The 27,604-nt window shown below is 40.1% G+C and overlaps 1 protein-coding gene across 50 annotated transcripts in view; it reads left to right on the top strand.

Annotated features, from left to right (window-relative positions):
• The window catches only part of EPB41L3 (erythrocyte membrane protein band 4.1 like 3), a 141,832-nt gene that overhangs the window by 27,595 nt on the left and 86,633 nt on the right, over window positions 1–27,604 (top strand). For 29 of the 50 annotated variants that reach the window (XM_083518526.1, XM_083518543.1, XM_083518547.1 and 26 more), the window contains exon 1: window positions 16,322–16,482. The exons of 18 other annotated variants lie outside the window; for them this stretch is intronic. The gene's annotated coding sequence lies outside the window, so the exon portion shown is untranslated. Of the gene's footprint in view, window positions 1–16,321; window positions 16,483–16,992; window positions 17,077–17,137; window positions 17,183–18,322; window positions 18,503–27,604 lie in introns of those variants that run through there. 3 more of the 50 variants (XM_083518533.1, XM_083518544.1, XM_083518522.1) reach the window with 3 other exon arrangements.

Raw genomic sequence — 27,604 nt, 5'->3', positions numbered from 1 at the left:
AAGTAAAATATGGACACCCTACAAGTAATTTCTTTTCTTTCCCCCCCACCCCAACAACATGGGGGGGAGAGTGGGAGTTTATCAGACTATAAAAAACAAGTCTCCCCCTCCAAATGTGATAAAATCTTGTGATTTTCTACAGAGGCATATTGCCTCTGACAGTGGAGACTGAGCATAGCGATTTTGGCTAGTAGCCACTGATAGCCAAATGTCCAATGAACTACCAGTAGTCTACTCCTGTTTTAAAGCTATCCAGATTGCTAGCCATCCCTGCATCTTGTCAGAGTTAATGCCATCATTTAACTATGTGCTGGGTGAAAGACTTTGTTTTATCTGTCCTGAATCTTCCAACATTCAGCTTTCCTGGATGTCCCTGAGTTGCACTATTATATTTATATAACAGCACTACGATATTGTAGATTATGCCAACTGGATCACCTCTATCTATATGCTTGTTCACACTCTCAGAGAACTCTAATAGGTTAGTGGCTATTTATTTTATGTTACAGTTAAGAGTCTTAGAATGGTTTTATCTTCCTGTTCACCTAACCCCCCAGAACTGGTGATTGTAACATCTGGTAAACCAATGGAATGAAAATATCATTTAAAAAAAAAAAGTTTTCATCTAGATTGTGGCTGTTTGTTGAACTCTCCTAGGGTCATATCAGTTTCACAGGGAACATCAATTGGGTTTCAAAGAAAACCCAGAGACAAATTGGAATAAAAGATCTCTTATCGGAGACATAGATGGCTTTATTTAGATAATGTGCTGAAAACTGGAGATTAGTGCCACCTTCTGGAAACAGAGTGGAAACTAGGATAATAATTCATCACATACCAATGTTTCAAGACTGGCATTGGAATGACATTTCTAATATATTCAATATATACAGACAGTCTCTACACTTCCATTTCATTTGCAATGAAGTTCATTTGCAATGAAGTTTTTTTGGTGGTGGGAAATTTAAGTAGAGATTGAGGGTTGATGGACTATCTATTGAGAATTTAAAAATAACTGAAACCGGTAGAGAATTGTTTACAGCCAACTAGTAAGCCAAACTGGCTACATATCTCTAGAATATCAGTAAAGTTTCTAAAAATCCTGTTAAGAGGGTTACCTTCAAACTACAGGCCCATTAGTTTGATGAATAATGTGTCAAATTTTATGCAAAGCAACAAATATTTTACAGAAGAATGGGGCATGGAATATGACATATTTCCGAAATGACAGTTTTCAGACTGTCTGTTTCACTATTGATCACAACTTTGTACTCGTAGAAAATTATGAGTATGTCAGGAACTCCAAATTTTATGTGGCATTTATTGACCTTATGGAGCCCTTGAATGCCATAGACAAAGAAGAACTTTAGAATAAACTTGTATCTACAAATTTAGATTTCAGACTGTTGGTGCCACTTTAAAATTGTATATGCCAATACCAGGGGGTGGGGGGAATAGGTTAACATTTAGATATTTCCTATCTAATGCAATTCATATTATTTGTGAGGCTAAGCAGGGCTGGTGTGTGTGTGTGTGTGTGTGTGTGTGTGTGTGTAACTGCTATTAGTAAATGAAATACATTCAAGCCCTTCTTTTGTGCTGAGATCTTAGAACTTTTCTATCCCATTTGGTTTATATAGACTGCAGGATGCATTGGCACCAGTAGTCCCATTGGTGCCCATTGGGAGTGGTGGGACAGAAGGGCCAATAGTGAAAGGAGACAGAGCCAACTAGTTCTAGTTTTGTCTCCATCCTTCTCTCTGCTGAGTTCTACAACGCTGAGACTGGATATAAGTAAGAAGGTGGGAGGGGGACCTGCCTGAGGACAGGATGAGGTGGGTGGGGAGATTATTACCTAGTGATAAGCACCATCAAATTCATTTGGACTTACTTCTGAAAAGATGTGGTTAGGATTATGCTTTCACTGTTTCCCATATCTCACCTGCTACATATTTCCTTAAATCTACTCCCCACTTATCACAATAGTTGTTTCACCAGTTGTTAATACCTGTTAATATATTGTATATCTTAGATGTCAATATCCCCTTTTCTTGCTTAATCAGTTTCTTGAAACATTACCCCTTAAATTGTTCTTTCTCAATTTATTCTGAAACCTGTTTCCTTAATTGAAAAATAAACTGCTATAATCAAAATCTGTGATTACCTCTCCTTTCATTTAATTCTTGATATGAATAAATTTCTCCTCTCTAATTAGATGCTTCCATCTTACTAATTGTATTTGCTCTCAAACTTTCCTCAAATTCATTGCTATATAATTTATTACCATGAAGATACTGCTGGACTTAATCTTGTCTTTATCTTTTCCCATTTAAGAATAGATTCCAAATAAAAATGAATTACCTTAAAAAATCAGACGCTAGCATCTAGATAGGGATGCTAATTTGAATAAAATATTTGCAGGGGGAGCAGGTAAGCCCTGCCCCACAAAATCAATCACACAACCATGGCACATGCACACCATCTGAATGGCGACGGCAATCAACTTTGGAGGTACCTGGCCCCCTCAAATATTTTAGTGGGGGGCAGGCTGAATGGACCTCATCCTGTAGAGTTGGCTCCTATGTATCTGGGACTGAGAAAAGTAGTATCCAATATTTTGCTGAGATGAGAAGATTTCTAGATGGACTAAGCCTAAAGGAGAGAAAGTTTTTGATAACACTTTTGAGAGTGGCTCAGAAGAAGAAGAAGAAACACCCTTGGGAAATGGGTTGGACACGGCACTGAAAGAGGATGGAAGTGTTCACCCACAGAGTGATGACAATATGTGAATGAATTGGTTGTGGTCACATTCATAACCAAATGAGGAAGCATTGCTCTCAGTCTTCATTGGCTTTTATTTTTATCTCATGGTTTTTTTACATGGACAAATCAATTAAATATATAGCATTATGAAAATATCACATTCACTACAATGATACATTTTCAGCTGGGATTCAAGAAAGGGAATGATGTTCTAAAGAGACCAAGCAGGCATTCCTATTTCTCTCAAATCTTATTTGGTTAGGTTAAGTATCTGTTGATGTGGAACACATTACTAGTAAAGAAAATTAACATCATAGGATGCCCAGTTTCAAGAAACCTCATGGTGTTCATTATTGCTGATTTTGAGGCAACTGGGTATCCCAAGTTCCTGCCTGTTTACTTCTTTTATAGTTTGATTTTTTCAAGGTTTACTCTGAGTAGACACATTGAAATGAATTAATATGGCCAAGTTAGGTCCATTAATTTAAATAAATCTACTCTGAATAAAACTTAGTTGCATACCACTCATTGTGTTGAACAGATATATTGGGGTGAGGAAGGAGGAACTAATGAATTCTTGGATTTGAAAGTGATGAGAACCTTAGATAAAAATGCCAATAATGACTATCAGGCAGAAGTAGGGAAGACAACTTTGGGTAGAACTCAGAGTTTATAGACTAAAAAAGTAATTTAGTATATTTCACATTTTGTATTTAACGTTACCTAGTCATATCCTCTAATGACAACCTATTCATAGGAATTCAAGTTGCACAGAGCCCAGAACAGGAACGGAATAGCAGAGTGCTCACACAAATAACAAATAATAGTGATCTCTTAGATCCTATACCTTAGGAGCTGGCAATCAGATGACCATGTTCCCCAATTAGAATTTTGGAATAATTCTGTTTTATTTCCAGCCTGTTTTGTTTAATTTGACTGGGTTAGAGCATATTGAAGTTCCTCGAATCTGATTGATTATCCACACAATTTTGACTTTAGAGAATGAGCTTAGTGTTTCTGAAAGTGGAACCAGTGTAGATAGAGTGTGTGCCTAAGAAGCCTTTTGGGCTTTGACTGAGATAAAATGATGATTGCTTAGAAAGTCATTAGCTTCTTGCTGGTTTTGTTACTCTTTGCACAGCTTTACAGTTTCATCTGCTTGACAGAGCTGAATAAAAAACACACCAATCCTGAGAATTTGTAGGTGTCTTGGGAATTGCAGAGCATGCTACTGAAACATTTTGTTTCAGTGACTTAGCACAACAATTGATAAAAGTGAAACTTCAACTGAATATGAGTGATGGAACAGAGATATAGCTTATACTTGGAGTAGATAAATGAATAGACCCATGTTAGTCGTGTTCATTATTTTCAGTGGTTTACTTTGAATAGGAGTAACATTGGATACAGCTTTCATTTTTTTTATTTATTGCATTTATATACCACCTTTATCTTCCAAGGATCTCAAGGTGGCATAGACGGTTCTCCTCCTCCTCCTCCCCTTTTCATCCTCACAACAACCCTATGAGATAGGCTAGGCTATGAGATAGTGACTGGCCCAAGGTCACTCAGTGTGCTTCATGGTTGAGTGGGGATTCAAGCTCTGTGGTCTCCCAGGTCCTATTCCAACACTCTAACCATTACACCAGACTGGCTCTCGGCTTCTAGTTTCAAAGGAAGTGTTATGGATTGTCTTGAAAAATGGATACCATGATGTATAGCACCTGGAAACAAATTGAGAAATTTCTTAAATATAGAGCAATATGCATATAAGCAGCGGAGACAGCATGAAGAAGAACAACTTTTGATGTAACTTATTTGTTTATTTGTATGGCCTTTATTATTTTCATTGAAAATGAAGCAAAATGAATAAGGATTTTAGTCAGTAATCACTTGCCTATCAAACTGTTTAACCAAGATAATTTCTTCAAGAGACCACAATTATTTAGGGCCTCATTATCAATAAGGACCAGGTTTATTCCTTTGGTGAGTGAGACCTGCGAGAACAAGCATGTAATGAGTTTGTGGCATTGGTTCCACTTAAAGGAAATATAGTTAAAAGTGTACATGCAGGCAAAAGTATGCACATGAATGTTCACTCTTTATTCCCACTGCCGTATCTGTTGTGTGTACAGATACTTCGGTTTGTAAAACTTAGGTCCAAATATGGTTATAAACAATTCCATAAATCTTTGGCTTCCTATCCAGCTTGTTCTTTTTTGGTTTTATTTGTTTTTACGCATTTAGTTATATGTTTTTCAAATGAATTAATGCAGGATTACACCAGTCAATCAGAGCAGATGTTTTGGTTGATTTTGTTACAGCTCATACTGAATGATATAGCCAATTTGGTAATAATATATAGAGAGAGGACTTATCAGTTTAGGTATTGTCCGGTAAGGGGATGGAAGAGAGAGGTGTAGAATTGCTTTTAAAATTGCCTGACATGTGGCATCCTCAAGATTTATGTCTATCATAGCTAGAATTAATAATAATAATTTATTTCTATCCCAGCTACTCTGGGCGGCTTCCAGCAGAATATTAAAATACTATGATTCATTAAATATTAACAGCTTCCCTAAACAGGACTGCTTTCAGGTGTCTTCTAAAAGTCAGGTAGTTGTTTATTTCTTTGGCATCTGATGGGAGGGCATTCCACAGGGTGGGCACCACTACTGAGAAGGCCCTCTGCCTGGTTCCCTGTGACTTCGCTTCTCGCAGTGAGGGAACCACAGAAGGCCCTCAGCGCTGGACCTCAGTGTCCAGGCAGAACAATGGGGGTGGAGACGCTCCTTCAGAATATGGAGTTCCATGATTCTTTAGTCTGAGAGCTCCTAGTTGTGTTTTGTTAGAGGTGGCCATTTGCTCTACTCCTTCATTGAATCACTTCTGTCTAGCTATGGGATTCTTGTTTGATAGCACAAATTGGGGGGGGGGGTGTCACTGAAGTTGGTAGCAAATGAAAAAAAACCATGCCTGTACAGACTACAGTTGTGGATTTCATTTTCTTGCTGCAAACAACTTTCTTCCTTATCCATAAAGATAACAGTGCTAAAGAAAAGTAGAAGGATTCCAGTTTGTACTGTAGTTTCTTTTCTATGCTCATATACCTCAGAGATGTTTTAATTTAGTTTGTGGATTTTGTGCCTGAATGCTGTTGACTAAGTAGGTTAGTTCATTACACTGAGCCTACATCATTGATTTTACAGAATTAAAAGGGCCTCCTTTTTGTATGATGTTTAAAAATATTACATACCAGCCTGACTGTAAGATTTGTAGGATATCCTTTCAATGAACACAAAAGCGATGATTGTGGCCATGCATTTTCAATAAATATTCAGCTGAGATTCTGAGTATATAATTGATCATTGCATGCAAAAGTTGTGGATCAGTTTGGAGACTGAGCTGGAAAATTTCATTAGTATTTCACTTGTTTGATGTAGGAAACTATGACTGCCATGCCACGAAGCATTTATTCCACTGCATTAGAGATGAACAAATGCTTCAGTGTAATGAAGACAATACTAGCTTTTGACCTTTTTGAAAATGAAAGACCTGAAAAGTTTGCGAAGAGAAATTGTATGTGTAGAACAAGTAAATGAGGTTTATTCTGTGATTAACATCACAATCCTATACAGTGGTACCTCAGGTTACATACGCTTCAGGTTACATACGCTTCAGGTTACAGACTCCGCTAACCCAGAAATAGTGCTTCAGGTTAAGAACTTTGCTTCAGGATCAGAACAGAAATCATGCTCCGGCGGCACAGCGGCAACAGGAGGCCCCATTAGCTAAAGTGGTGCTTCAGGTTAAGAACAGTTTCAGGTTAAGAACGGACCTCCAGAACGAATTAAGTACTTAACCCGAGGTACCACTGTACCTGTTCTTATCCTGAAGCAAAGTTCTTAACCTGAAGCATATCTCTAAATATCTACTTGGTTCATTAGGATATGAAACTAGATTAGTATGCATAGGATTGCAGTTTTAAGATATATGCAAGAGTAAACATTTCTGAAGAGGTTCTTATAGTTTACATGCATTTTTGTATAGCTTTGAGAACCTAAAACAGTCAGGATAGGGATTGAATGAATGAATGAATGGTGTGTGTACTATGGATCAGGATAGATCTCAGGTATTGTCTCCAAAATTCTAAAAAGAACTTGTTGCATACCAACACAAGCAGACTGACAATCTAAGTAGCCTACAATAAAATAGCTGTTATGAGGCCTGTTTGAATAACTCCCTGTAGTGGTTCTCTCCAGACAGCATATGTATGCAGCAAGTTGCAAAGGGTGCAAGACATTTTCTCCAAGCCATCACTTACCTTTGTGGGGTGTTTCAAGTGGAACAGCCACCATAAGTATTTTAATTATGCCACCATGGATATATCTGTGCTAGGAAGAAGAAAAGGTATGCAGGGTAGAATGAAGTTAGCAAATGCCTAGCATATTTTGGATAGGAAAAGGCACAGAAATATGTTGAAATAGATGTTTCAAATAACAGATAGAATCATAGAGTTGGAAGGTACCCAAGGGTCTTCTAGTCCAACCCTGCATGATGTCCCTGTGTACTAGAACAGGCAAGTAATGATGACAAATCTTAACCAAATAGCAGAGAACATGGCTGCAATTTTTTAAGAACGTGCCTTATTTGTGGAGCATAGAGCTGCAGAAGCCCTAATCTTGCTGTGGAACAGTGCAACCCTTAGCGCCCATTCTAACACTGTGGAGCACGTTTTGCTACCTGGTATAGTGCAGCGCGACATGCTAGGAAACAGCCTGGATGATGGCTAGAGTGACTTTCTCCTTCAAGTCCTCAAAGTATCAGAAGCCTGCTCCACAGTAACTCAGGGCAGAGGTTTTTGGTGTGGCTTCCCCTGTTCTGTGCAACAGCATTCCTGTTGAGGTACAACACATGGTCACTATCTGCACTTTCTGAAAACAACTGAAGACTTTTTTGTCTCAACAAGCTTTCCCCAACTGGATGCAAAGGTTTCTGCCTTAGTTGTATTGCTTATAAACCATCTTGAGTTATTTTTGTACTGTTTTAAAAACTCATTTTAGCTGCTTTTATTATATGTTTTGTAAATCATCTTGGTACATACAAAAGGGAATTCATAAATAATAACTCTCCTACATTGACACGTGTGGGGGTACTCACATTGGCATTTTCTTGTGTACTCAGTCTGTACTTAGCAACAAGCAGTTAATTGGCCTCTTGAATTGAAGTGCGTAATGAACATGCTCTTCCGATCATGCCTGTTGGTTGCACTTCTCAGAAAGGGCAACAGGGAAATAGTAAAGAGCTGCTAAGAAAAAAGGATTAAGGGGAGTATTTTTCTCTGGGATAGTAAAAAAAAAAAAGTCAAACTGTTAAGTACTTAACGAGTACTGAGAGAAATGTGAAACTTCTCTAGGAAAATTAATGTCCCAGATCATTTTTTTAAATTTTAAAAGTCATTTTATTACTATCTTGTCAACTTTTAAAATAAACAAATAAATAAAATTAAGGTGCCCAAAATATCTCCCTGTCTATCAAACAGAAAAGCTGCATAGATAAGTAATTAGTGTGAATGTTAATTAATATATGATGAAGATGACTTACAAACTTTAAAAATGTTTGTGAAATCCTTCGTTCCCCTAAAAATACCCAAAAGGTAATGACTTATATTCTATAGCAGATACCCAAAAAATACCCAAAAGATAATGACTTATATTCTATAGCAGGGTTTTATAAACTTGGGTCTCCAGCTGTTTTTGACTACAACTCCCATCATCCCTAGCTAGTAGGACCAGTGGTCAGGGATGATGGGAATTGTAGTCCAAAAACAACTGGAGACCCAAACTTGGGAAACCCTGTTCTATAGTTTCATGATGTGACATAAGAAACAGATAGAAATCTCATTGAGGGCCAATTTATCAGTCACAGCCAGCTGCTTATATACAAATTTTATTCACTCATGGACTTTTCATATGAGCACTGTGGACACTAGATGTATTTTTTAAAAAGCTTTTTAAAAAGCATTTTCAGAACTTTTAAAATATGTGTGTAGATTCCACCTGCATCTGTAGGGAGAGAGCTCACGTAGTATCTAAACTTCTGTAAGCAAGGGATGCTTGAAATACAGACTTCTATGTTCATGAAAATTGCATTAGTTCTATTCTCATGTTTCATTAAATCCACATAATGTAGATTTAAAATTGTGAATTGTTCGGGGGACACAGTTGATTAGCTGCTATAGAAATGCCGAAATATTTTCTTATGTTATATTCATTAATGTATGATATTGTGGAGAAACAAATTCAAAAGTGGGCCTAAGAACTGATTTGGATGGATGCTGTATCTCCAGACGTGCATTTTAAGGATGGGGGGTGGAGAATGTCTCTCAGTTTCATGTCAGATTTGCATGTGACTGCTGGGTCATGATGTGTTTGGGAGAAAGGGCAGGAGAGAGATTGAATGATTTAATAAAAATAATTTTATTATTTTTAGATAATAGTTAATAAAAAAAATTCACCATCAGGTCCCAGTTATATTTTTAGATATAACAGTGTGGGGAAACAGGCTTGATTCTAAACATGCTTAGCTGTAAACAGGACAATTCTGTTAGCAGAAAGTGTTTGTTCATTATATGCTCAGATCATTCCTGCTTCAATGTCCTATCTCACAAACCTCATGAACGGATTTATTTTTTTTAAGACACAGGAAGAGGGGTGGGGAACATTTGGACCTCCAGATATTCTCGTCTATCAGCCTCCTGTTAGGGGAGTTGGAGCTGATGTCCAGTAACATCTGGATGGCCAGAGGTCGCCTGCCCCCATTTGGGAAGCTTCCCAAAGCTTCTGAAGTTTATCAAATTACTATTGATCAAAGTACAAATTATGAGTTTTAGCAGATTATCAGATTACCAAAGCAGATTACCCACCAATAGTTACTAGGGTGGGTAAATACCTTCCACTTCCTGTATTGTGGACTAGGAATCAGAAGGTAAATCCCTGTTTTATTCTGGGGAAAAGTGGAAGGGACAGCAAACCAGAGTCTTATTACAATAAAGATATTGTGAATTCATTAGTGGGCCAGCTCTCTTCTCATACCCTCCCCCCAGTTTTGAATTAACATCTAGCCTGATGAAGTGTTTTGGTGGACTCAAAAGTTTTCAAAGTAAAGTTATTTATTTGGCTGCAGAGGACTGGCAAACAATGCCCTGAGAGATAACATAATCATTCCTGAAATAAGTGGCAGTGCATTGTCCCAGACCGTTCCTGCTCCTTGACACCACTGGGGAGCACACATCCATGCCACATCTCATGCTCATTTGGAAGATCTTCCAAACCTGGGAAATAATTTTGAAGGAGCATGTGCAGTGCATTGCAACAGGAAGGGAAGGGTAAGAAAGGCCTATCCCATGAGCAGAGCTTCAGTTATGGAAGTTAGGGATCCAAATCACTGGGTTGTATCCGACTAAGTTATATTTGCAGTAGAGCCACTGAAATCAAATGACCTAAAGTAGGCTACAACCCAACTTTCCTTTGCTCCAGCTTGTGGGTTGCCCCTCCACCCATCCCTACTAGCCTCTACTTGCAGAGAGTGGGGACATTGAGCCAGCCCTAGATCTGCTGCATCCTGAGTCAGTCCACACTGTACCAGCTCTAGGTGGGCCCAGGAATTTGCTACCTGCTACCCTGGCTGGCATGGACAATGGGGCTGCAGATATGGTGGTTTCACCACTGAGTAAAGCTAGGATAGGTTTGCATTGTCCTGCCCATCATGTCCATTAATTTAAGTGGGTATACTCTGAGTAGAGCTAACATTTTGCACAGCCTAGTATTTATATTTTAGATACACCCCTTCAATAAGTTAACTGAGTAACCAGATTCTAGTTAATACTAATAGATTGTATTATATAATAGTACTATATAAAACTAGTAGATTGGACTCGCGGTTCCTTTCCAACAATATAATTGTCTCTCATTTATCTTCTCTTATGTCTCTGCCAATAGCTTTCATAATGGTTTTTTGCATTTGTCATGTTCTGTGGAAGCAGCATTCTTTGGAAGAATGGTGGCCTTCGTTTTGTTTTCTGAGGCAGTCAGTCAGCATGTCCTGTTAACTTGTTTGAGGTCTCATTTATACTGTTTCAGCACTTTCAAACAATCAGCCCTGTAGCCTGGGTATTACATTCTATGGTAATGTTGAGTTCAAAGTTGCATTGACAGCAGCAAAGCACAATGCTTAAAACTCTTAATCACGTTTTACTTTTAATTGGTTACCAAATCCAATCAGTTTCCAGAATACTTTAAAACAAATTGTCAGTTTACACAAATAAATTGGAAGGGTAAAAACTGCCATAACGATAATAAGTATACTTGTTTTAAAATTCCACTGAAGTCAGTTCATTTATTTGTAGAAAAGCACCCTGATAAAATGGAAAAAGAAGTTGGCATTTAACAATTTTCTGTTTCATGGCGTAATGTCCTTGCCTGCCCAAGCAGTATGATAATCGGGAAATATAAACATACAAAGATAAATCTATCTGCAGTCCAGACATAATAAAAGGACCTTAAAGGAAGGACGCTGATTATGCACAAGTGTAATATTCAAAACTGCTACATACAATTCTGATTGTTTTCAGAGGTTACCATGATTGTTCTTCAGTATAAATGTAGCACAAAATTGGTGTGCGTGTTTTAATTTAACATTTTTAATATATCTTTAATTGCTTTTTATTTATTTTTTTCTCCATAAATCTGATAGTTCAACTTAGATATCCCTTCAAACGTGCTTTTAATTCAGGAACTATTCTTTTGGGGTCTTTAGACTATTTTTCGAGGCCTCAGGTTTCTAGGCATATGAAGTATTTATTAAACATGTGCAGCCATGTTCTTCATAAAAATCCACTTTCTCACTCCATAAACAATAATCTGAGTCTTCAGTGCAGGAATTATGTGATGTATTCCTATTCGGTAAAATGTCCCTGAATTAATCCATGTTACTTCAACTGCTGTAATATTTGTCTGATAGTAAATAATTTCCCAACAAAATGCAGAAATGTCCATTAGGATTTTGGTAGATGGGCAGTAGGAAATTTGCTTCTCTGTGGAGGTAAACAAATAAAGCAGCTCAACTGAACTTGCCTTTTAAGGTAAAACAATTCTGCAAAGTTAGGTACTCCTAAAACTGGCTGTTTTTTTTAGCAGACTTTACTTTAGTACAGGGTAAGGCTGGAAGGCTTCCTCCTGTTGAGGAACTCCAACTCCCATCAGTTTCAGTCAGCATGGCCAATGGCCAGGGGTTGTGGGAGGTGTAGTCCAGCAACATCAGGAGGGCACCTGCTTTAAGGCTACATTCTGCATTTAATTATACTTGCCTGAGTTTTATACAATTTTCATCTCATACCTATCAATAAAGTTTTCTTTTTCTCATTTAGCACAATTAAGCAAAATTTCTCCTTTTGTGCTCTGAAAGCTCTGGAATGTAACATAACTGCTTGAAGTAGAAGCCTGATCTGAAATTCTCCTGTCCTACCCGATGGAACAAAACAGGGATGTGAAGTCTTGCTACAGTTCATAGCTAAGCATCACCATTGTCACATTCCAGGTGCTACATTTTTCTGGAAGAGGCTAGATAAAAATGTTACCAATCTTAAAAGAAGAGGGTGAAAATGAGAGACCCCTTTTGCCTTTTTATAGTTTTTGGTATAATTATTTAAGTAATACACTGTCTAAAGCAATGAAAGATGCATTATATTTCCACTAATTTAGGATAATTTATTGCACATAAATTTACTGCAGTTTCAGAAGAGTACATAATCCATGCATATAAATGAAGCAAAGAAAGAGTAAACATTAGATCTCATTAATTACTCAACAGCTCCTGAATTGTCTTCTGCCTTCTCAGTAAAGATCAAAAGAAGAATAGTTACTGTGTTAAGTTGCACCCAATAATTACATGTTTTGGGGAACAACCATCAGCACCCTTAACAAACTACAGCTCCTGGAATTCTTACACGACTGCTTAAAGTGGTAGGACAGCACTTTAAAAGTATGCTATGAATGTGTCCAAGGTTTGAGATGAATCTGCAAAATTCTCAAAATTGTACAAGCCAGATTCCACACCACTCATCTTACAGTAAGAAAGAGCACAATCTCCCTTCTCCCTCATAAAGGATTATTAAATGAATTTTGAAAGGCTGACTCCATGCTAGAAGGGTTAGTGTGTCTGTAAATTCCATCCACTAGTCAAAAGGAGTAAAAGTTATAGCTGATTTTTTTATTCTTCTGATAATAATGGGGGAGCACAGATCTTCATTTTAGAAAGAGTGGTACCGATTGAAGCAGAGAGAGTATTGAGAATATAACAGGTTACTTACTTACTTACTTACTTGCATACTTACTTAAAACACAGATACAAGGAGAACCTTGAGAACTGTGCACATCCCTAATAGTAAACTACAAATAAGATATTGAGGGAATTTAACTAAGTTGAACAGAGAGGCAAGTAAATACTATTACTAAATAGAAATAAATTCAGGGGTCACCACACCTGTTTTTATTGTGGGGGCATAGGATACAATCCTATGTACACTTACTTGGAAGTAGGCCTTATTGAACTCAATTGGCGTTACTTCTGAATGCACTATACGGTTGTAGTATCAGACTTGCAACAGCTGAACAATAGTAAAGAAACAAGTACTTCTGAACATGTGCATATATGTGTTCTTACAACCACTGAGTCATCACAGGCAGTCCAGTCTCCATGTAATATTAGCTAGAAGACTGCCAAGTTCAACGGCAGAAGTTTTTAACTGGGAAAAACAATTAATAATTATTAATATTAACAATTAATATTAATATGTATTCCTCAAAGTCTAAGTTCAGTGGGGATTACTTCTGAGTAAATATTGCCATGTAGGTTTTGCAGCTTTAGTAACTCCCCAACTCCATCCCTATTCTGATATCTTATTAGAAGGGTAATTGAGGACAGTTGATTGAAGACTACTGCTCAGCTAAGATTCAGTAAGAATAATATGGAAAAAAAGCAGCCAATTATTATAAGTCTGTGGTACAAATCAATAGCTCATGCTCATCTGGAACATTATGTTCAAACCAGTGATTTCATCTCTTAAAAAGGAAAAGGGAAGAAATGAAATTCAGAAGAGGAGAACAAAGGTAAGATTGTTTACCCCGGCAAGGAGATTGTATACATAGGTAAAGTGAATATGCTGTTCTCTCTACTTGAAATAGAAGAACCAGGAATGTGCCATGCCTTCAACAATAAGGAAGTATTGTATTTTTAACCATTTTGTAAGCCCAGATGGGCTGGAATCCAAAGGGACACATGTGGTGTACCATGTACTCCTATCCTCATTAATTAATATAAATTTATACCTTTATAATACCAATTTATATCACAATATATTCCAAAAATGGATCACTTTTCTATAAGCCTTTTGTTTCTTGCCTGCTGTCAGGAGCAGGAGCTGACCAGGGGCAGCTCAGCAATAAAACACCCGGTGTCAGTGAAGTTAACCCTTTATTCAGAGAAACCAAAACAGCACAGTGTTGGCAGTGATGGCAGCAACTCTTTCCAGTAGGTCTTGCTCAAATGAGGCAGTTGTGAGGACTGAAGATCCCCAGCTTCCCGCTCTCTAAGGTTCTTCCCCTGGTTACTTCCACAGCAGCCTAAGACTCCACCGTCTTGTTTCTCTTTGCTTTGCCCTCTTCATTTATCTTCGTCTTCTTGGAGACCAGGCAGGAGGGGAGCTGGTCACAGCAAGAGAGGCAGACTCCCTGGCTTCTTCAGCAGGCTGACTCATCTCTGTCTCTTGCCCACCCCCACCCTCCTGCCCCGAGTCTGAACTACTGTCTAGCCTTTTTCCTTTCCTTTCCCCCATGTTTTGAGTTCGTTTTTTAAAAAAGAGAGAATCCAGTATGTATGCCCTAGTTCCTTAGAGGAAGGGGAAAATACAGATATAAATAATGCCACTGATATACTTGGTTCAGAGGTCTCATTGACAGTACTTTGCAAGCCAAGGTACTGTGATGACTAGAATTGTATGCTAGGAGTTGAGATACCCATGATTCAAATCTCACTAGGCGGCCTTTGGCAGAACCTTAAGTAATAGTTACAAAACTTATTAGGTTGTTGTAAGGATTACTGAGATCATACATGCATAGTACTTCCAATGCACAAAACTCAATATCTGACATTCTAACCAGTCAGTCCCCAGAGAGATACATTCATACGGAACTGGGGGTCTAATTACCAGAAATAATACAACCTCTACAGAGTTGGGCAGATAGAGTATACTTGTTGCACAAATATATCCCATTCCATTACATTCCTGGGACCATTTTTACCAGTATAAGACCTGCAGGCCTTTTGTAAGGTGCATTTTTTGTAAGCAGCGTTTGCCACTTTCTACTTCAGGGTGGTCCCCCTGGTTTGCACCGGGAATGAGAAACTCCAGTGTTAGCACAGGAGTGAGAACAGACCACAGCTCCCATCATTCCTGACCACTGGCTCTGTTGGCTACGGTTGATGGGAGTTGGAGTCCAACAACATTGGGCCACAGGATCCCCATCCCTGCTCTGCATATTCCGTCTTCTATATGAAGGGCATCCAGGCACTGTAAGGTTTATAGCTGAGCTATAGCCAAGTCTTGATCTTGGCTTACTGGTTGTGATTTGAGGAAGACAAAAACCATGAGTCAAGGTTCACACTTAAAGCTAAGCCAGACCATGGCTTAGCTCCTGGTAATGTAACAGCAGCAGAACCAGGGAAGAAGTTAAAGCTGCTGCTGTGATTTTTGCTCAAGTAACCACAAACTTTATCATTCATGCTGAGCCATGGTTTTGACAGTGTTGTGTGTGAATTGGGACACTAAAACTAGCAGGTTTCTACTAATTTGGCCAGTAGCAGGCTGAGCTATGAAGTAGCAAGTCCCCAGTTTGAATCTTGCTTCTGCCAGTTTCATAATGTGGTTTCAGACAATCCATTTTGGCTGTAGCTTTTCCACCGGCAATAAGTTCTAAGGATTATAGCAAGATCAGGTATGTAAAATGCTTTGAACACTCTGTAGTGCAGTATAATGCTAAGTGTTACATGTGACATCCTTATCATACTTACATAAACGTAAGTTGCGCTGAAACCAATGTGACCTACTTCCAAGTAAAAGGATGCTAGTAGTGCTGAAGTGCTAGTATTTATTATTACTGTAGACATGCCACTAGATTGTCCACTTGTGTCAAGCCAGCTTCTGATCTTATTCCTTTTAACTGCAATTGTGTTATTGCACCATTGACTTTTGGGTATGTTTGGTTCAGGAGATGTGGCCAAAATTAGCTGGATCTTGTAAATCCAGACATCTGCATTGCTGATGAATAAAAGTGCGTTTGGTGGGTTGTTTTTAGCATATGGTCCTTTTTTGTTGTTTACTGGAAGGTTAGTTTTTCTCTGCTCGTCGTCTTCTTTTTTTAAAGAGCTGGCAGGATCTTGCTTCGCTTTTCCGTTTTCGGGGGTCTGGGAAGGCGTCTGCACAATTCTGATTTGCTGAAAAACGCAGAGGGCTCGTCCTGGGTAGAGCCTCGCTGTGCTGCTGCTGCTGCTGACGCGTGGCTCTTGCTGCTGCAGCTGCTGCACGTCCTTGTGACGTGCTGGAAGCCGACTTGGATCCCGAGTCCCGGCTCTTCCTCTCCTCGCAGCGCTCTTTTTGACAAGGTACACAAGACCTCTGAGTCTTTGCGGTTGCTCGTTATTCCCGTGGTGTTTTGCGCGCGTTCCTTCTGCAAAGCGGCTCTGGGAAGGAGGGGAGGGAAAGGGGGCTCTCGAAGGCCTTCGCCTTCTGCTCGGATTGATTTAAGTCTCCCGTGAATCGTGATGCATGTTCTAGAAGCCATTTTTAAGTTAACAGTTGTCCGTGGTTGAACATTTCGCATGCACTCGGCCTGCAGAAGGGCGCCAAGCCGGGGCTGCGGGGTGGGCAGCTGCTCTCCTGGCGCTTCCTCCCTGGCGAGGAGCTGGCAGGCAAGGAAGCCGCTTCCCCGCGCCCCCGAGCGAGGGGCTGCTTTGTGGCCTTGGCCCCTGGTGGTCCCCCTGGTTTGAGGAGCTTGGAGATCTGAGTTAGGCGGGGAACTCGCTGTCTGCTGCATTTGCTAGCGCCGGCCAAGGTCTCCCTGCTGACTTAGGGAAATGAATGGGGGTAGGAGGAAGGGCGCTGCGGGGGGGGGGGCAGGCAGCAGAATAAAGCAGTAACAGGGAATGGCCTGGGGCTTAAGTCGGAAAGGCACGGTCTGCCTTGGAAGCCGGGGAAAGGTATGCCTAGGCTGCAGCCGGGCGCCGGCGGAATGGCCGGGAGCTCGGTGCGCGCGCGCGCGGGTGGAGCATGATGGAGCGAACGGGCAGCATTTGCAATCTGCGCGTGAGTTGACTTTGCTGCGACGGGGTGGCTGTGGCTCTGCAGTGCCTCCCCCTCCGGAGTTGCCTGGGGCTTAGGAATTCTGGAAGAAGGGAGTCTGGGGCGGCTGGGGCAGGGCGCTGTCGTCTGGGCTTAAGACGAGCGAGAAGGGTTGCGGCGAGCTGGCGGAAAAGGGCGCTTGCGTCGGGCTCGACGAGCATAGCAAAAACCTGCACAGACCGAGCCCAGGTACCAAGAAGCTTTTGTCCTTCCTTCTTGCCTGCGCTGCCCTTCCGTTTCACCGTGAGAGCTGGCTGCCTGGGGCTGCCTTGCTTACCTTCCTCAGCAGTGCCCGTCCTAAGAAGCGCGCAGCTGGATCAGGCCAGAGGCCCATCTAGTATCCAGCATCGGGCTGTCCCAGGGGCCATCCAGATGGTGCCTTTCCACGGGGCTTCGTGGCCTTGCCCCCTTTCTGTACAGCCTTTCATTTGACTCCTAGGAGATGGGATGTCCTGCTTGTCATACGCCTTCTCTTGGTGCCCAAACACAGCCGTGGGCATCTTCTCGAGGTTGCCCCCTTCGCCCACCATTACTGGCCGTTTCCATTTCTTCCAGTATGGCAATATTGACCTTCCTGGCTGTGGTACTCTTTTATTGAGTAACGTTAGGGAGCCGAAAGGTGGAGGGACGTGGATGTGATGTGAGGTAAATAAATAAACACCCTCCCCACAACCCCCCCCCCACAAAACTTATCTAAACTTCGCTGGTGGTGGTTATGAAGCAGTTTTCGCATCAGTAGCAGGATGGCGTCCCAAAGTGGGGGAAGTGGCAACATTCCCCTCCCTTTCAACGCCATGTGGTCTGATGTAGCAGGTCTCCTTCTCGGCAGACTTTTTGCTGAGCACAACATCGTGTATCCCTTTTCCTTGCTTACCTGCTGGGCCTCCTTCAACTTTGGGCGGTTAACTCCTTTGCAGAGTGCCGCAGGCACGGGGAAAGAAGCTTCCGCCCCCAGCCCGTGCCTGGGAACTGGCCTTGGCATCGTGCTATGTCTCGCCCCGCCCGTGGGTTCCTGCTTGTTCCTTCTCTCCCCTCCCTCCTTCCCCACTTCGCCTCTCCCCAGCTCGTGGCTTCTGCAATGCGGTGGGTGTGGTTATATAGTAAATTGTAGCTCTGGACCTCTGCAGTGGAAGCGCTGTCTCCTGCTCGCTCTCTCTCTCGCATTCCCAATCCCAAGGTTCCCTATGGCTGCATGTCTCTCGGCTGCAGAGTTGAGCTTAAAGTTGGGGAAGAAGAAGCTGCTGCTGCTGCGAGCTTAAACGGAAAGATCGAGGGAAACAGCTGGTATTAATCAGACGTGTGCGATGGGGGAGGAAAAAGAGAGGCGCTCGGAGAGGGCTAGTTGAGTCGGGAATCAAGCGGAGCGCTTAAAGCGCTTAAATCGCGGGTTAGGGTTGGAAGTGTTACTTTCCTCGTTCCTAAGTGCTACTTTGAAAGAATGACTCAGTAGCTGATCACCACCGCTTACCTGACCGCAAAGTGGGGTGAATTCTACAGCCTGTGATGATGAAGATCCTCTTGATGCCAAGGGTTTGAGGACGGTGTAATGCATAGTGTAGTAGCAAGTAGAGAGAAGGGTTGGTATTTAAAGGGTGTGGTTCAGTTATCAAACTTTGTCGAGCATTTAAAACTGGTTTCATGCCCTATCTTTGAGCATGTGGGTGAAACTTGCAAGGAAGCTTGTTCTTGTTAAAAGACGTTAAAGATATCAACTGGGCTGGATTTTATTTTAAAATGCTTAAAAAATATTATTTCAATAATTTTTAAAAGTTACATATGCGATTTTTTTTCTGTAGGTTGCTTCATTACCTTCTATAAAACATGTTTAGTGTTGTTTGAATAGTGATTTTAGCTGATGTATAGTTAATATAGCTTAAATTTGTATTCAGAGGACTAATTTAGTTCTCTTCACATCAGTTTCATTGCAACTGAAAGCACATTTATTCTTGTTCTGGAAAAAGTAGCTTTGACTTTACCCTAGAGAAGTTTCATATTCAGTTGTTACTTAAAATATACATTTTTAAAAAGAGGACTAGGATTAATCAAGGTGTGTACATGTAGGCAGTCTGATCTATTAAGTCTCATTGAAGTGTTTGGGACTTATGTCTGAGCAAAAATGTATAAGATTAGTTGCTGGTTCCCTAGTTTTATACTTTAGTTATCAAACTTAACTGGTGGTTTTTAATGTTTAAAAATACTTGTCACTCTGTTGTTCTATGTTGTTCTGTTTTACATAGGCTAAAAGGGAAATACTATGTTCTGCAAACTCAACTGCCCCAGATTCCTTCATTTAAAATGTATCATTGCATTTCAGTGTGATATTGGTACTCTGCTAGTAGTGATATTACAGAGCAGCCTTTTACATTCCATGAAAAAGTAAGCCTAGTTGGTTTAATGGGACATACTCCCAGTTAAATGTATTTAGGATGTCAGTCCTAATCATGATCTTAATAACCACTGAATTGAACTGGAGCGCTAGAGTGGAAGTAAAATTGATACATCAGGATAAAGAGACAACTTATCCTGAAAAGAAACTGCTACAAGTTTATTTTTCTAGTTTCCACTTGACAGTGTGTCTGGCAGCATGGTTTGCAACCTAGTGTGGTCATTATCCTGGTAATAGCAGTGGTCCATGGGTAGAAACAACACGTCACCTTAAATACATTTTGGCATGGGTAGAAATAAATGTTTTGTCGTTAATTATATTAATGCCGCCAACACTCATGTCACTTGGTTTTTGAACTAGCTCCCCATGAGGCCAGTGGATGATTTATAAAACTATCTGTTATTGCAGGAAGTGTCTGCCATGTTCTAAGCTAACTTTGAGCGGACCTTAACTGCTGCTGTAGTCTAATGTTATAGGAAAAGAGGGTGGAGACACAGAAGTCTCTAGAATTGTAGCAATGGAGTCCCTATTGCTGCTTTGACCATGACATCACTTTGGCTCAAGGAAATGAGGGTGGGGCAGTGAGACAGTCTGTCTGAGCCATATTTTATCATAATACATAATGCTGAATAGATGTGACTACTGTTTCCCTGTTGGACATTCATTTGAGGGAGGGGCTAGGAGAGATGAATGTGGAGTTTGTGCTTGCATATGTGTTTGCAAATAAAACAAGCTGAGTTGAAGACAAAAGGTCAAAGCGGTGTTCATTGCCCATGTACTTACAATTTTATTCCCCAAATTATAATTATGAAAATTTCATTGTTTGTTAAGGAATGTGGAATGGTAATGGGTTGAGTCAGTAAAGCTGTCCTTGAAGAATAGATGTGCAGCAACATACATGAATGTATTTCTCTTAACATTAATGTATCCACCACATTATTAAGATGAGAAGGTTGTCTGTGAAGACCATTGATGGGACAAAATACACTTACAAGATTATATGGTTCAGGCGAATGCACTACTGTATTATAAGTAAATAAGTAAGAAGTGCTGAGACAGGAAGAAATTAGACTATGCTTCAAATTCTGGTTGTGTTGTAACAGAAGTTTTATCCAAGCTGTGTGTGTCTGTGTGGTTAAAAATTATTATGTTTCTTAATATTTTCTATATTTTTGTTGGAAGCAGCCCAGACTGGCTGGGGCAACCCAGTCAGATAGCAGGGGTATAAGAAATTATTATTATTATTAGTAGTAGTATTAATATTTTATTAGTAGTAGTAATGAATCAGTTGTTTTTTAAATACATTGCAGATTTTGTTGTGCAACAACTCCAGTTAAATCAAGTGAACTCATGTCAATATGATTTCATGTGTAGGCGATCAGGCCAGTGCCTTAAGTTTAACAAAAGAGAGAAATAATTCAGTCTAATTGTTTCTGAAAGCAATCATGAACAAGTAAAGCAAGATGCCATGTGACTGCACACACAAATTGGTTTATTTTTCTACCAGAAACCAGAAACAAACATACAACTTTGTAAATATGATTACATTCCATCTGTGTCTAGAACTGGGATACACTTATTTCACCAGAATGTATTACCTGTAGATTGATGGATTGCTTTTACCCAGCAATCGAAATTCGCCAGGCACATTTTGCACCTGGCAATCGACCACTTGCAACCAAGTGAAGATGTTTGGGTGCCTGGATGGTGCCTGACATCTCCACCACCTGGAAGTGCATGCCTGGGATCATGCTTTTTTTCACATACCAACAGCATATCCTGTAGAATGTTATCTGTACTATTTTATCTGTACAATCAGAACAGATTTCAGGAACCCAAAAGTCTTTTGAGCCCTGTCGCTCAAAAATGGCAACTAGATATTCCATTTTGATGACTGTAACCCTTTAAGGAGCCATTTGACACCTAGTGCATATATATATATATGTGTGTGTGTGTGTGTGTGTGTGTATTTGTATATATGAGTTTTTAACACTGCATTCACCAAAGAAATATGAGTTGTAAAAACATCCAAGAAATGTATGCTAGGAGGGATGTTGAGAGAAATGCTAACTGAAATTAATTTCTATAACAGGCTGCTCATGATTGCTCCTCTCCAGACTTTAGATTTTTAGTAGTTAAATTGACTCCTTAAAACATGCCTACTATTGTTAATATTATATAAAATATGTTTCATTAATTTTTTAACCTTTTACTTATCCAGTAGAAATGCTGATAGAATTATTTATGAAATATGCTTAATGTCTTCCTATCTTTAGACTGATTTTTGATAAATATGAGGTCTGATTTCACAAAGCTGAAACCAAAATAAATCTTACTGAATTTATTTCTTCATTCAATGAACAAAATAACTAGTATCGCAAGATATTGGGTATTCCTGTGGTCCAAAGACATAAAACTTAACACAGCATCTTTTGCTTTGTTTGTGGACATAAGGTCTGAAGATGACCTTTGTGGTTATTATTGGTAACCCCCCCCCAAAAAACCCCCAACCCCTTGCTGTTTTCTGTAGTCCTCCAAGAGGAGAAACAGTGTAGAGTGTAGGAAGTGAGAGTCCGGCACATCTTAATAGCTTCCTCAAGGGAGATTCTGCAGGCTTTTTGTTCTGTCTCCTACCATGTTGTCACTATAGGCATGGGGGCAGAGGGACCTCTAGAGAAATGTAATCTGTTGGACTTCTGAGAAACTAAAATTTAGTTGTTTCAAGATACTTTGTCTCTGACCATTCAGTGTCTCCTTACCAATTACATATAGTCTGTCTCTTGAGCTTTGCAAATATGTGTAATCCTATGCATATTTGTTGGGAGGTAAATCCCATTGACCTCAAGGGCACGTCCAACTGAATAGCAATGAATAGGCTTGCACTGATCCAGCAAAAGTGTTGGACAAGATTTCTAGTTATAGATTGAAGTTGTATTTGATCTGAGATTTGAGATGAATATACAACTTGGCGTCTTGAGAAGTATGAAATCTCCTAACTAACCACATGAAATATCAACAAAATATATAGCATGACCAACAGCATCTGAAAGAAAACTAGTTTTGGTATGACCATGGTTTCTCCCAGGCCTTGCTCTGTATAAAGTGAAATGAGATGAAGAACCTGTCTTTTAGGTTTGAGAATCCCACATCAAAAGTAATATAGATGCTAATGGGATTGGCAACCATGAATGCATACAGAAAGATATGGCAGAGAGGACAATGACAAATGTAAAGCAAAATGGTAAAATTTGCAGGCGTCATCTATATACACTTACTGCAAGTAGGCCTCACTGACTGCTGTGAGACTTGTTTCCAAGCAAATCCATATAGGATTGCATCTTAAAGCTGCAATCTTAAGCACATTTATTAAGGAGCAAGTAACAGTGAAGTTAGATTTTTTTAAAAAAAAACACAACCTTAATATCACACTGTAAAACTAAAATATGTGTATCTGCCCTGTGGTAAAGTTTCTATGATGATTACAAATTTAAACTAGAATGTAGTATTCTCCACAGAAGATAAATCATGTAAAGTCTGTTCCCAGGTGTGAAATGTACAAATGTTAGGGGGAATGTGAGCTGAACAGCAAATGCACATAACAACTGGCCATTGTGTACATTCACAGTTTGTGGAGAATGTGCACATATGTCCACGAAGAAAGAATTGTACTCATTTCCCAGTCAGTATGCATATTTTCCAAGAGGCTTTGACCAATGTGTATATCTTCCCAACTGCAGGCTGCTTGCAACTTGCAGGCAATGATTTGCCCAGTTTTCAACTAGGGATAGAAATCAAGGGCATGTATGCATAATTTCTGGAGAACAGGCACTATTGCCCAGAGAATGTAAAAATGTAGTTGAGATAGGCACATATCCCAACTTCTGCTGGGGCATTTGCACAATGGCCAGAGAATTCATAAAAGGTTGTTGAAATATTAACAATGCCCAAGGCCTGTTGGAGAATATGTATATTGACTAAGAAATTTGTTGTTGTTTAGTAGTTTAGTCGTGTCCGACTCTTCGTGACCCCATGGACCAGCGCACGCCAGGCACTCCTGTCTTCCACTGCCTCCCGCAGTTTGGTCAGACTCATGTTTGTAGCTTCGAGAACACTGTCTAACCATCTTGTCCTCTGTCGTCCCCTTCTCCTTGTGCCCTCCATCTTTCCCAACATCAGGGTCTTTTCCAGGGAGTCTTCTCTTCTCATGAGGTGGCCAAAGTTTTGGAGCCTCAGCTTCACGATCTGTCCTTCCAGGGAACACTCAGGGCTGATTTCCTTAAGAATGGATAGGTTTGATCTTCTTGCAGTCCATGGGACTCTCAAGAGTCTCCTCCAGCACCATAGTTCAAAAGCATCAATTCTTCGGCGATCAGCCTTCTTGATGGTCCAGCTCTCACTTCCATACATTCTTCATGAGCTGTAGCAAATTTGTACAATGGCTAATAGCTACGCTCACTACCAACTCCTGTATGTGTGTGTATGAGAGTGTGTGTGTATATTTATGTATGTATGTATGTAATTGGTAAGGCAGGTTAAACTCTTTGGGTGATATCCAACTAAGTCATACTGAGAGTAAACTCACTTAAATCAGTGGGTCTCCTCTTAGTTTGACAAGTGTTGGATGTATAGCCTATTAGGAGCTGTTTTTTTCGGGCAGATTTCTTTTGTCTCAGGGAAACTGAAGGAAAGGTAATGTTACTAGTTCAGATTTAATATTGGAATCAAAAAAATTATTTTTGGTCTGAACTCTTCATCTTTCCCATGGATTTTTCTGTTGTAACCTTTTCAAACAAGATCTTTACAGCACATGGAAGCATGTTGGGGGTGTCCATTTTTATTGCGCTCTTAGCTTCTCAAACACATATTACGAAACCCTTTGCAAATTGAAACTGAAGTATTGAAACATTGCTTAGCTAGGTTGGCATTCAGTTGACCTTTTCCCTCAAACACTGGATGTTAGGAGATTTTTAAAAACTGGACGAGCAGGTAATTTTGAATGGGGGCAAAAGGAGGTATGAGAGACACTTGTAAGTTCCTTTTATCTATTTATATAGATTTGTTCTTGCCTGAATGGTTAGGGATTAGCAGTGGTAGAAGTATGCTTCTCTGAACTGCATCATTTGTGCGATAACAGAAATATAGTTCATGTCAGAAACACTTATTAAAAAGAATCTGCTATTCATCTGTGGTAGCTTTGAACTCTTTTATATATGGTGGAAGAAGCATGACTCTGTTTAGTTTTGGTTTAGGCCTAAATAAAGCCTACATTAAAGCCTAAAGAGAGCAATTTTCTCACTTTGTAAAATATAACAACACCACTCAGGACATCAGAGTAGGAGGAACATCTGTGGCTTGAATACTGTTGTGCAGATGCCATTAGTTTAGCACCCAAGAAGTGTCTAGCAATACCCAGTATGGACCAGTGACATCATTAAGGCCATGGTGGTTGCTGCGGACCACTCCTCAGGTGCTATGTCATAGCATCAGCCCATTTCCTCAATGTATCGCTACACAAAGGGCCTCGTTTATCCTTCAGTGAGTGGATTTCAACACACACTGTGTCAAACACCATTGCACCATGGAGATAATTGTGTGTAGGGGTGCCATCTTACATAAAATAGGAGGGGCAGATAAGCCCCACCACACATAATTGATCACAATATGTGGTGCGCACACACCATTTGAATGGCACCACTTATCAAATTTGGGGACCCCAGGGCCCCAGTAAATATTTTATTTGGGGTCTGAAGGAACGTCAGGCCCTGGCCAAAATCCAAGCTTTTTCCTCCAGTGTATATAGCTCTACTTTCAGACATGGATTGTTATACTTAGCACCATGTCCAACTCAGGATCGGTATCTGGTGATTGAATTCATGCCTATATAAGCAGTTCATATTTATTTAAAGGCAAGCTAAGTTGAAGCCAAAACCTGTGTCAATCAGAATATGAGTAGTTTCCAGTTTTAATGGTACTTCTGAACAGTAAGTCCTTTTGAAATTACGGTTCTGTTTCTCATCCTCTTCTGTGGAATCTCTAATGCACAGGAGCCTATAAATATCATACACAGTGGTACCTGCATTGAAGAGATGCATGATAAAAATAGATGATAGGAGAGAGGAGAAAAAGAAAGCAGTGAGTGATATAACCACTCAAGGTCATTTAGCAGTGCAACCCAAGAAGAGAAATAATATTCTGCTGTTCCCAATACTGACGTTTTGTGTGCAAATGAATTTTATTACATGTACTGCATTTCTCCAGCTGTTTAGATATAATTTCAAGAAGATAAATATTCTTTTTAAATAAAAAGAAATTATAAATGTGAGATATAGAATAGAGATGTTAAAATATAATTTAAAATTCTTGTTATATCTAATTTTAACTTTAAGAACTTGAGCTTGTTTTTCCCTCCTCCCTCTCATTCTATTTTTTCTTTATGTGTGATGTCTTTTTAGGTTGTAAGCCTGAGGACAGGCACTATTTTAATACTGATTTTTGTAGGCTCTCTAAGAGATTTTTTGACTAAAGTGTGGCTATAAATGCCATATATATATATATATATATATATATATATATATATATATATATATATATATATATGCTTTCGTAGATTTTCACGGGTACAGGAATGCAGGTTTAGGTGTCTTCGGGTGTCTTCCCGTGTAAGAGTTGGGGTGTCTAGGCGACGTTTCGACGAGGTCTCACTCGTCATCACCAGCCTGAAGATGACGAGTGAGACCTCGTCGAAACGTCGCCTAGACACCCCAACTCTTACACGGGAAGACACCCGAAGACACCTAAACCTGCATATATATATATATATATATATATATATATATATATATATATATGCTTTCGTAGATTTTCACGGGTACAGGAATGCAGGTTTTGGTGTCTTCGGGTGTCTTCCCGTGTAAGAGTTGGGGTGTCTAGGCGACGTTTCGACGAGGTCTCACTCGTCATCTTCAGGCTGGTGCTTACGGCTTCTTGTTACTGGAACAGAGCAGGATCTCAGTGTTTGAGTTCCTATAAATACTGTTGAGGGGTGTGGTGTATTCTGGGCAGAGAGGTGTATTTCTGGGTGTATTTCTGGGCAGAGAAAAACACACACCAACCGCTACTTACATGCACAATCACACCACCACCCTGCACAAATAAACTCCGTAGCCAAGACTCTCATCTCCAGAACCAAACGCCTGGCTGACAAAGACCACTTGACAACTGAGTTACAGAATCTCTCAAATGTGTTAATCGCCAATGGATACCAGCAAAACAGGGTTACGAAGCTAATCCAAAAAGAAACACCCCCCAAAAACCAAGACACAGAAGAAAACAATGGCATGGCCCTCCTTCCTTATATCAAGGGCACTACAGATAAAATTAGCAAAATCCTCCATAAACACAATATCAAAACAGCCTTTTGCACCAACCAAAAAATAGCCAATATCCTCAGAAACCCCAAAGATATAATCCAGTGGGAAAACCAAGGGGTCTATGAAATACCCTGCAAAGTCTGCCCAGCCACGTACATTGGACAAACAAACAGACGAATAAATGCACGTATCGCAGAACACAAGAATGCCGTCAAAAAAGAAGAAAAAACTTCCTCTCTTTTCCAACACATGAAAGAAACAGGACACGAAATTAATTTTGCAGATTCCAAATTGCTCTTTAACATGGAACATCACCACAAGAGAATAATCATGGAAGCCATCGAGATAGAGAAACACCCTCACAACATGAACAAGCGTGACGACACGTCCCGCCTGCCAGACATCTGGAAATTAGCCCTCCCCACAAAAACCGACACCAGAACCAGAGGCACACAGAACGCCATCACCAATCAACCACACCAGACCCAAACCCAGACCCTCTCCACAGATAAATTACAGACACCATCCAGTAGCCAAACCATAGTGGCACCTCCGGATGCTACACCCCCCTGCAATCCCTACACAGATCTGACTGGCACAGGGCACAAAACCACAGCTCGCCCCTATACA

This window comes from Podarcis liolepis, assembly GCF_965112155.1.
Source record: "Podarcis liolepis genome assembly, chromosome: 8".
In the NCBI taxonomy this organism is placed as follows: domain Eukaryota; kingdom Metazoa; phylum Chordata; class Lepidosauria; order Squamata; family Lacertidae; genus Podarcis; species Podarcis liolepis.
The sequence above is the reverse complement of the archived record's forward strand: the minus strand, read 5'-3'. Positions and strand labels throughout refer to the sequence as shown.